The 7,863-nt window shown below is 37.8% G+C and overlaps 1 pseudogene; it reads left to right on the plus strand.

Annotated features, from left to right (window-relative positions):
* The window catches only part of LOC107714405 (activating signal cointegrator 1 complex subunit 3-like), a 226,910-nt pseudogene that overhangs the window by 41,423 nt on the left and 177,624 nt on the right, over window positions 1-7,863 (plus strand).

Consider the following 7,863-nt stretch of genomic DNA (forward strand, 5'->3'; position numbering starts at 1 on the left):
GTATTACCATTTAATTTCAACAGTCATGCTTAAAGATGGCCATCTTTAAATATCTACACCAGGCCATAGCATTAAAATTACATACATAGGTTATTGATATTGCATGTGTACTCTCACACTTTATTTGCTTCTATTTTAGAACACTGATAAAATTCCTTATTTGTAAATGTAGCGGCCCGCTCCTTTAATGTAAGCGGAAAGGGCCCTGGTTTCGGTTGTTGTTAGATCTCTCTATATATCCTCTGAATATTATTAGCTTGGTTTCAATAAACCCTTAATGTTACTGTTGATATGCCTATTAACCAATAAAATAACCACACAGACCGTTAAGGGAAATAGAACTGAGATTAATTTACTTCAATCAAATAGAATAAAAAATAATAAATATAACAGACCCAGCAACAAAAAGAAGTTTGACAGCAAAGGTCAGTGTCCCAAATATCATCAATTGAAATATGAATGTGAATTTGATACTCAAATTCAGAAAATCACAAATTAGTTCACTCAACTGTCCCCAACAGTAATCAAAACACTAGCTGGTTTTCAATGTTAAAATTGTCCATCAATAAAATAAATACCCTGTTGCAAGCCTGATACGATGCTGGGGTTCGTTGAGGCACAAAACAATTTGCCGCTTCGCTCAATGAGCCAACAAAATAAACAGCTGTTTTACCGGCGCTGGAGTCGGTATTCCTGTGACGCACTTTCAAGCACGAGGGATTACAGGTTTGGAAGAAGCGAATGCAGGTCGGCGATCATATCCAGCGCTGCCAGAGGAACCACTGAGAATCCCTGGTATCTCAGGGCGCTATCTGGGATGTCCCTGGTAGCTCCGGTTGGTAAGAGATGCAATCGACGGTAGTTTTCCACAACCGCGAACTCGCTAGTCTCTCATGTTGCGCATAAGCGCTGATTCGTGATTGGACACTGAGTATAATATATAATATAGTATCAGCTTGCAAACATAGATTTTTTTAAAGGCTCCTACATATGCCATCATGCCACCTGTAGCCAAGACTCTCTGCTTTCATTGTATAGAAAAAAATAAAAAATTTTTACTTTCTCCTAAACAACTCCTGTGGTTCCCTTTCATGGGAACTTCGAACTGCGTCCTCTAGGGGTCGCTATGGGGGACGCCTCGTCGTGACCCGTGTCTGAAGCATACATTGAAAAAACACCAACTTGTTGGCCGGCGACAGCCATGACGTCACTACCGGTGTTTGTCCATCAATAAAATAAATACCCTGTTGCAAGCCTGATACGATGCTGGGGTTCGTTGAGGCACAAAACAATTTGCCGCTTCGCTCAATGAGCCAACAAAATAAACAGCTGTTTTACCGGCGCTGGAGTCGGTATTCCTGTGACGCACTTTCAAGCACGAGGGATTACAGGTTTGGAAGAAGCGAATGCAGGTCGGCGATCATATCCAGCGCTGCCAGAGGAACCACTGAGAATCCCTGGTATCTCAGGGCGCTATCTGGGATGTCCCTGGTAGCTTCGGTTGGTAAGAGATGCAATCGACGGTAGTTTTCCACAACTGCGAACTCGCTAGTCTCTCATGTTGCGCATAAGCGCTGATTCGTGAGAATCAGACGTGCAGTTCAGTTATCCGACGATACGAGGGGAAATTTCTATCCCCTCACCCTCAAACAACTTTATACTAACCCTAAATCAGTTCTCTTTTCGATAACTGTCATAGGATGGTATCTTTACCCATTAGATTAACTCGATGTTTTTTTCTTCCCCTAGCCTCTCTTCTTTTCGAGTTTCCGCCCCTCCAGTCTTCCACCAATCCCATCCCATAACAACCGGTAAGTACTTTTAACTTAACAATTTAACATACCTTTTTTCCTTCTTTAATCAAATGAACTTATAGGGAAAACAATACACATAAAACATAAATATAAAATATTAGAAAATAATATTAAAGAAACATTAACCAATCAATTAAATTAAACTTCAACTGGGCTTCATAAATACTTAAATAAATGTTTTGTAGGAATATTGTATGTATTGACTATTTCCTCAAATTACATAAGAGTATTGTTAACATATAGATCTGCTATCTTTCGAATGCCCTTGTCAGCCCAAATCTTGAAACCTGCGTCTAATCTGCCTGGTATTAATTTTTCATTGCCCCAAATGGGACTAAAACAAGATAAAGGGTAGAAGGCACCTAAATATTTTTTCACATCAAACCACACGGCAATCATATTTATAACTATAGGATTGGAAAACTTTTTTTAACATCTTTCAATTCTGATGAATATAAAACAAATTTAAAGGCAGGCCAGAATTAATTGCAGCCGATTCCATATCCACCCAAGACGGGCAGTTCTGAGATAAAAAATAAAACATATTTTTTCTAAGTTGCACAGCCCAATAATACCAATTAAAATTAGGACACTGTAGACCTCCTCTATCATATGGCAAATGCTTCATGTATCTCTTGACATAAAAACAAAATACTATATAAATACATACTTATATAAATATGTATGGATATAATTGGATGAGCCATGCTTGAAACTGTTGTGAAATAGATGCCCTATGAACACTGTGCATCAGTTAAATTGCGGTTTAATTACAGTTATGAAAAAAAATAACAAAGCTATCTGTGGTATATAATATAATCAGGGTGCGAACTACGGGGGAGCTAGGGGGAGCTCGGCTCCCCTTAATAAGACATGGGCTCCCCTGAAAACGTGATTTGTGAAATTTTGGGGGGTCTCAAAAAATATTGACAATGTGTTATTTTGACGTGCAATTTCACCTAAATATTTTTTCACATCAAACCACACGGCAATCATATTTATAACTATAGGATTGGAAAACTTTTTTTAACATCTTTCAATTCTGATGAATATAAAACAAATTTAAAGGCAGGCCAGAATTAATTGCAGCCGATTCCATATCCACCCAAGACGGGCAGTTCTGAGATAAAAAATAAAACATATTTTTTCTAAGTTGCACAGCCCAATAATACCAATTAAAATTAGGACACTGTAGACCTCCTCTATCATATGGGAAATATAGAAGTGTCGGACGGAGTCTGGAACATCTGTTATTCCAAATGAATTTAGTGAACATTTTTTTAAGTCATTGAAATAGATGTTTAGGGGGAGGCAGAGGAATGTTCTGGAATAAATATAAAAATTTTGGCAAAATATTTATTTTCAAAATATTTATTCGACCAATTAAAGATATGTGTAAGGACATCCATCTTTCTATAGAGCTACTAACACTTTCAAGAAGTGGATCATAATTTACTTGCACAACATCTTCTAGTTTTGGTACAATTTGTATACCCAAGTATGTAAAACGGTCAACTATATTGAAGGTTGCAACACAATTACTAGGTTGCTGTCTGTCAATCTCATTTAGATATAGAATAGAGTGGATCATAATTTACTTGCACAACATCTTCTAGTTTTGGTACAATTTGTATACCCAAGTATGTAAAACGGTCAACTATATTGAAGGTTGCAACACAATTACAAGGTTGCTGTCTGTCAATCTCATTTAGATATAGAATAGAACTTTTAGAATGGTTAATTTTGTATCCAGACATTTTTCCAAATGTACTGATAAGATCTAATAAAGCAGGTATTGATGTATCAAGATGCTTTAGGAAAAGAATGACATCATCAGCGAATAACGCAATTTAAAAAGTTGTGTAAGTGATTGTGGAATTTTTGTTTTTGTGTGAACTGTCCAGTGAGCAGTGCTTATAGAGGGACAGTTTAGTGCAGTATTCAGGTAGAAGGAGAGAAGGACGTGTTGTGAAAGACAGATGAATAGGGGGAGCAGATGGGTTTGCCGTGGGTGAGCCTTTACAAGAGATAAAGCAGAGATCATTCAGACAATCAGCACATGCCCCAATGCAATCATCCCATCTCATCTGCTTTCAAGAGCTATTGGGCTTTTTATTGAGCTGTTGTGCTGCAGACAGAGGCAGTCTGATAGCACTTTAGCCCTCTGATAGGGTTAATATTAAACCCTAGCCTTTACTACGCCGGCGGCACTTAGTCTTACAAGACATGAGCTGAAATAGTTTTGTGTAGATGAATGGACCAAAATACCTTTAGATGCCGAGCTGCTCTCATCAGCAACGAGAGACCAAATTCCACTAAGTCCCAAAAGTTAATGATTTCAAGGGTTGACCTGCAGTTTCATTTCATCTAGTCATTTACTGTCAGACTGGATGATGGTATTATTTGTGCAGTCACGGCTGAGTGAGTTTTTATGGCACGATTTTCAGTTTATATTTAGCTTTTCAAGCTTTTTGATGTCACAGACCCCCAAATACCATGATCCCGTTACAAAGGACCTGCTTCTTAAAATATAAAAGTAGCTCTATAATTTCATGTATAAAGACCCATTTATGTAGTGAGAAATAAATGTTTAAAATATTATCCCAAAAATGTTTACTTTCTGTTAAGTTCAACAGAATAAAATAATTGTGATTGAATCTCATGATTTCTGACCTTTACTCGGCAGATTTTATTTTTTATTTTATTTTATTTTTTTATAAAATAAATTAATCCATCCATCCATCCATCCATCCATCTATCATCTATTGATTCTATCTATTCTATCTTTCTGATTATTGCAGTCCTAATTTACGGAATTTTCAGTGGCTTTTCAACAAATTTCTAGATTTGCTAATATTTTTCTATTGTTTTTGCAGTTGAGATCCACCAATAATCAACAGGAAATGTAATTAGTGTTAGTGACAATAGGAATAATTTTGTAAAAAAAAAACTGAATATGTAGAAAGACAACAATGCTGCAGCATGCTGTATATTTATTTTGTATACTGTATCACTGTATATTTGATCTCATATAACTTTTATTTGCTATTGTTATTACAACATTATTGTCCTGTTGTTATTTTTATTTTTTGGGGCAACTGTAGGAAAGATTAAAGGGATGAGAGATGAATCCAACAAGCCCACATACGGCTGCCAGGTGACCATCCAGACAATCCATCAGTCTTCTTTTACAGAAAAGAAGAGAAGAAGGAGAAGAAATGTGAGAAACGAGGAGATGAAGGGGTTACCTGTGAAAATGCTTTTCATTTTGACCCCAAGGAGTTGAGACAGCAGAGGTGAGCACCTGTCTCTCTCTGTCTGTCTGTCTGTCTGTCTTTCTCTTTCATTACGTGAACAAGCACCTCTCTACATATCAGAGTGTGGCCTATTGAAAAGAGAAAGAGAGAGAAAGCTTGATAAAACTGCTATCTGGAGCTTTTGCAGAAGGGATTTTCTCTTAATGTTTAATTTCACAGGATGAAAAAGAGCAATGATCTGTTTAATTAAAAATGCTGCCGTCCAAATGAGGCAGAGCATGAGGAGAGATTAGAGATGAGGTGTTAATTCCTCACACGTCTCCTCACGCTCTCAGTCTTTCAGTCATCCCCGCTGCAAGACAACAACCAAACAAAAATAACTCTGAAAATCCCAGCTTTAAATGGGATTCGTGAGAAACCCTCGTCGGTCGTACCTGAGACAGCTAAATGTGCCACACAGATGTCTCTTTTGTAGGATTTGATGCATTTTATTGGACTAATAAGATCTTTGAGTATTAACAAATGTTGTTGTCAGGCTACATTAATAAATATGGATGTATGTGGGCCTATTATGCCTTCAGAAAGATAACAGTTCTGTGTGCTCAAGATTTTTGATATTACAAAGTGCTTTCTAGAAAGAGAATGTATTGTTGATATTTCCACAAATATCCAGTGTGTAATTATCATTTTATTTGGAAACAAAATCATGTTAACAGATTTGACATTTTGAAATTGCATTTACTTGGGGACACAAATGAGTTGTCTTTAAAAGGATAAAGTAAAAAAAAAAAAAAGTAAAATGTTAAAACCATGTTTTTTTATATTAGTGCTGTCAATCGATTAAAAAATTAACTAACCACCATTAATTACATCCATTTTTATACTTTTGCTTTAAGTGAACTTAAATTAGTCTTCACATTAATAGCAAATTGTAAATGCATAAATTATAAATTGAATCTAGATTAACAGTTAATCAAGCTACAAAAGTTAATCAGCGAGCAGAGCAGTGAGTGATTTCTCTTTCTTTTGTTCTTTGATTTACATCAATGACAGACTGCAGCAGGTTTCATTTTAAAGGGGTCATATGATGTTGCTAAAAAGAACATTGTTTTGTGTATTTGGTGTAATGAAATGTGTTTATGTGGTTTAAGGTTAAAAAAACACATTATTTTCTACATACTGTACATTATTGTTTCTCCTCTATGCCCCGCCTTTCTGAAACGCGTCGATTTTTACAAAGCTCATCGGTCTGAAAAGAGAAATGTGCTCTGATTGGCCAGCAATCCAGTGCGTTGTGATTGGCCGAATACCTCAAGCATGTGATGGAAATGTTACGCCCTTTACCATACTGTGATTCTGTGTCCCGGAGCGACGAGACAAAAACATTAAAACTAGGGCTGGGCAAGTTAACGCGTTATTGGCGCGTTAGCGTATTAATTGATTTAACGCCGACAATTATTTTATCGCGCGTTAACGCAGTTTTTTATTATTATGAAAGTCCGTTGCTCACTGGCTCTGAATACACATACAGACAAACCATGGGTCACAGGATGTTGATCAGTACTGGCTTGGGATGGGTGTCATCACGCGTCTCAAGATACCAATGAGAGCATTTGGGAAGGGCCAAGACTGCAGCAGCGCAGCTCCCACATGAAGTGCTCACGACTTCATAAAGCGGGAAATATGAAGTTTCCGATAGCACGTGAAGACAGCAGAGAAGCGCTCTCGCTCAACCCAGTGGAGTGCATCGTTTTTTTAACTTTGTGGTTTATTATTTTGAGTCGTTTGGGACGCGGTAACACATGGCCCTCTCACAATATGTTGCTTTACAGATCTATCACTTTTGCTGCTCAGAAATGTTCACGCAATCGTGCTGCACGTATCAGAAGTTCCACGCTCTGACACTACATGCGTACCCAACTGAACCGCGCTCTGGCCCACCTCTTCCAACTGAGCCAGGGACGGCTAAACGAACCGCGGCACGGAGCGATCACACTAGTCAAACGAACCGGGCTTTGGAGGTCAGATGCGCTCGAGCACGGTTAAGATCACCTAGTGTGAGTCCACCCTAATTATTCTCCCGCATCCCGCACACACGAGTCTCTACCCGCCCACACCCGCCCATCAAGTGTTGTCCCGCACCGTACTCTGCTGCGTTGGGTCCCGCGATAGTGCAGGTCTCTACTCAGAATGTGCCTGTTATAATGTTATGATCAAGGCTCTGGACTTTTTCTATATTTTCTATATTATATATTTTCTATAACAAACTATAAAATATTTTCTATAAAAACGTTAATGCCCTGGCAGTGGCAAATAGCTTTGGTTTTATATTTGAAAAAAGTGCACAATACACTACTTTTGAATTAATTATTGAATTTTGTGCATAACGATGTCAGAAAATCGTAGAAAATCATGCGATTAATCACGATTAAAAAGTTTAATCGTTGCCCAGCACTAATTAAAACCCATTATAAACTAGGCATTTGTTGCATCCAGTGGGGACATCATTACGGATTATAATGACTTATACTGTCTTTTTTCGCGTTGCGTTGCATCGCGCCGCGTAAACATAAAACCATGTCTGCATTTGTGATCGGAGAAATGACAAACAACAAGCCCTACTCTACACTGCTCAAAACTTGCGTTTGAATCATCAGTGGCAAATTCTTTAAATATGAAAACGTACTTACAGTCTGTGAGTCAGAACATTGTAGTCTACTCTTCCAGGATCAGGAAACAGTCCTCCATAAAATGCGCTGGACACATCTGAATATTTGGGTTAAACTGTTCTG

This window comes from Sinocyclocheilus rhinocerous, unplaced genomic scaffold (assembly GCF_001515625.1).
Source record: "Sinocyclocheilus rhinocerous isolate Xijiao unplaced genomic scaffold, SAMN03320098_v1.1 scaffold839, whole genome shotgun sequence".
Classification (NCBI taxonomy): Eukaryota; Metazoa; Chordata; class Actinopteri; order Cypriniformes; family Cyprinidae; genus Sinocyclocheilus; species Sinocyclocheilus rhinocerous.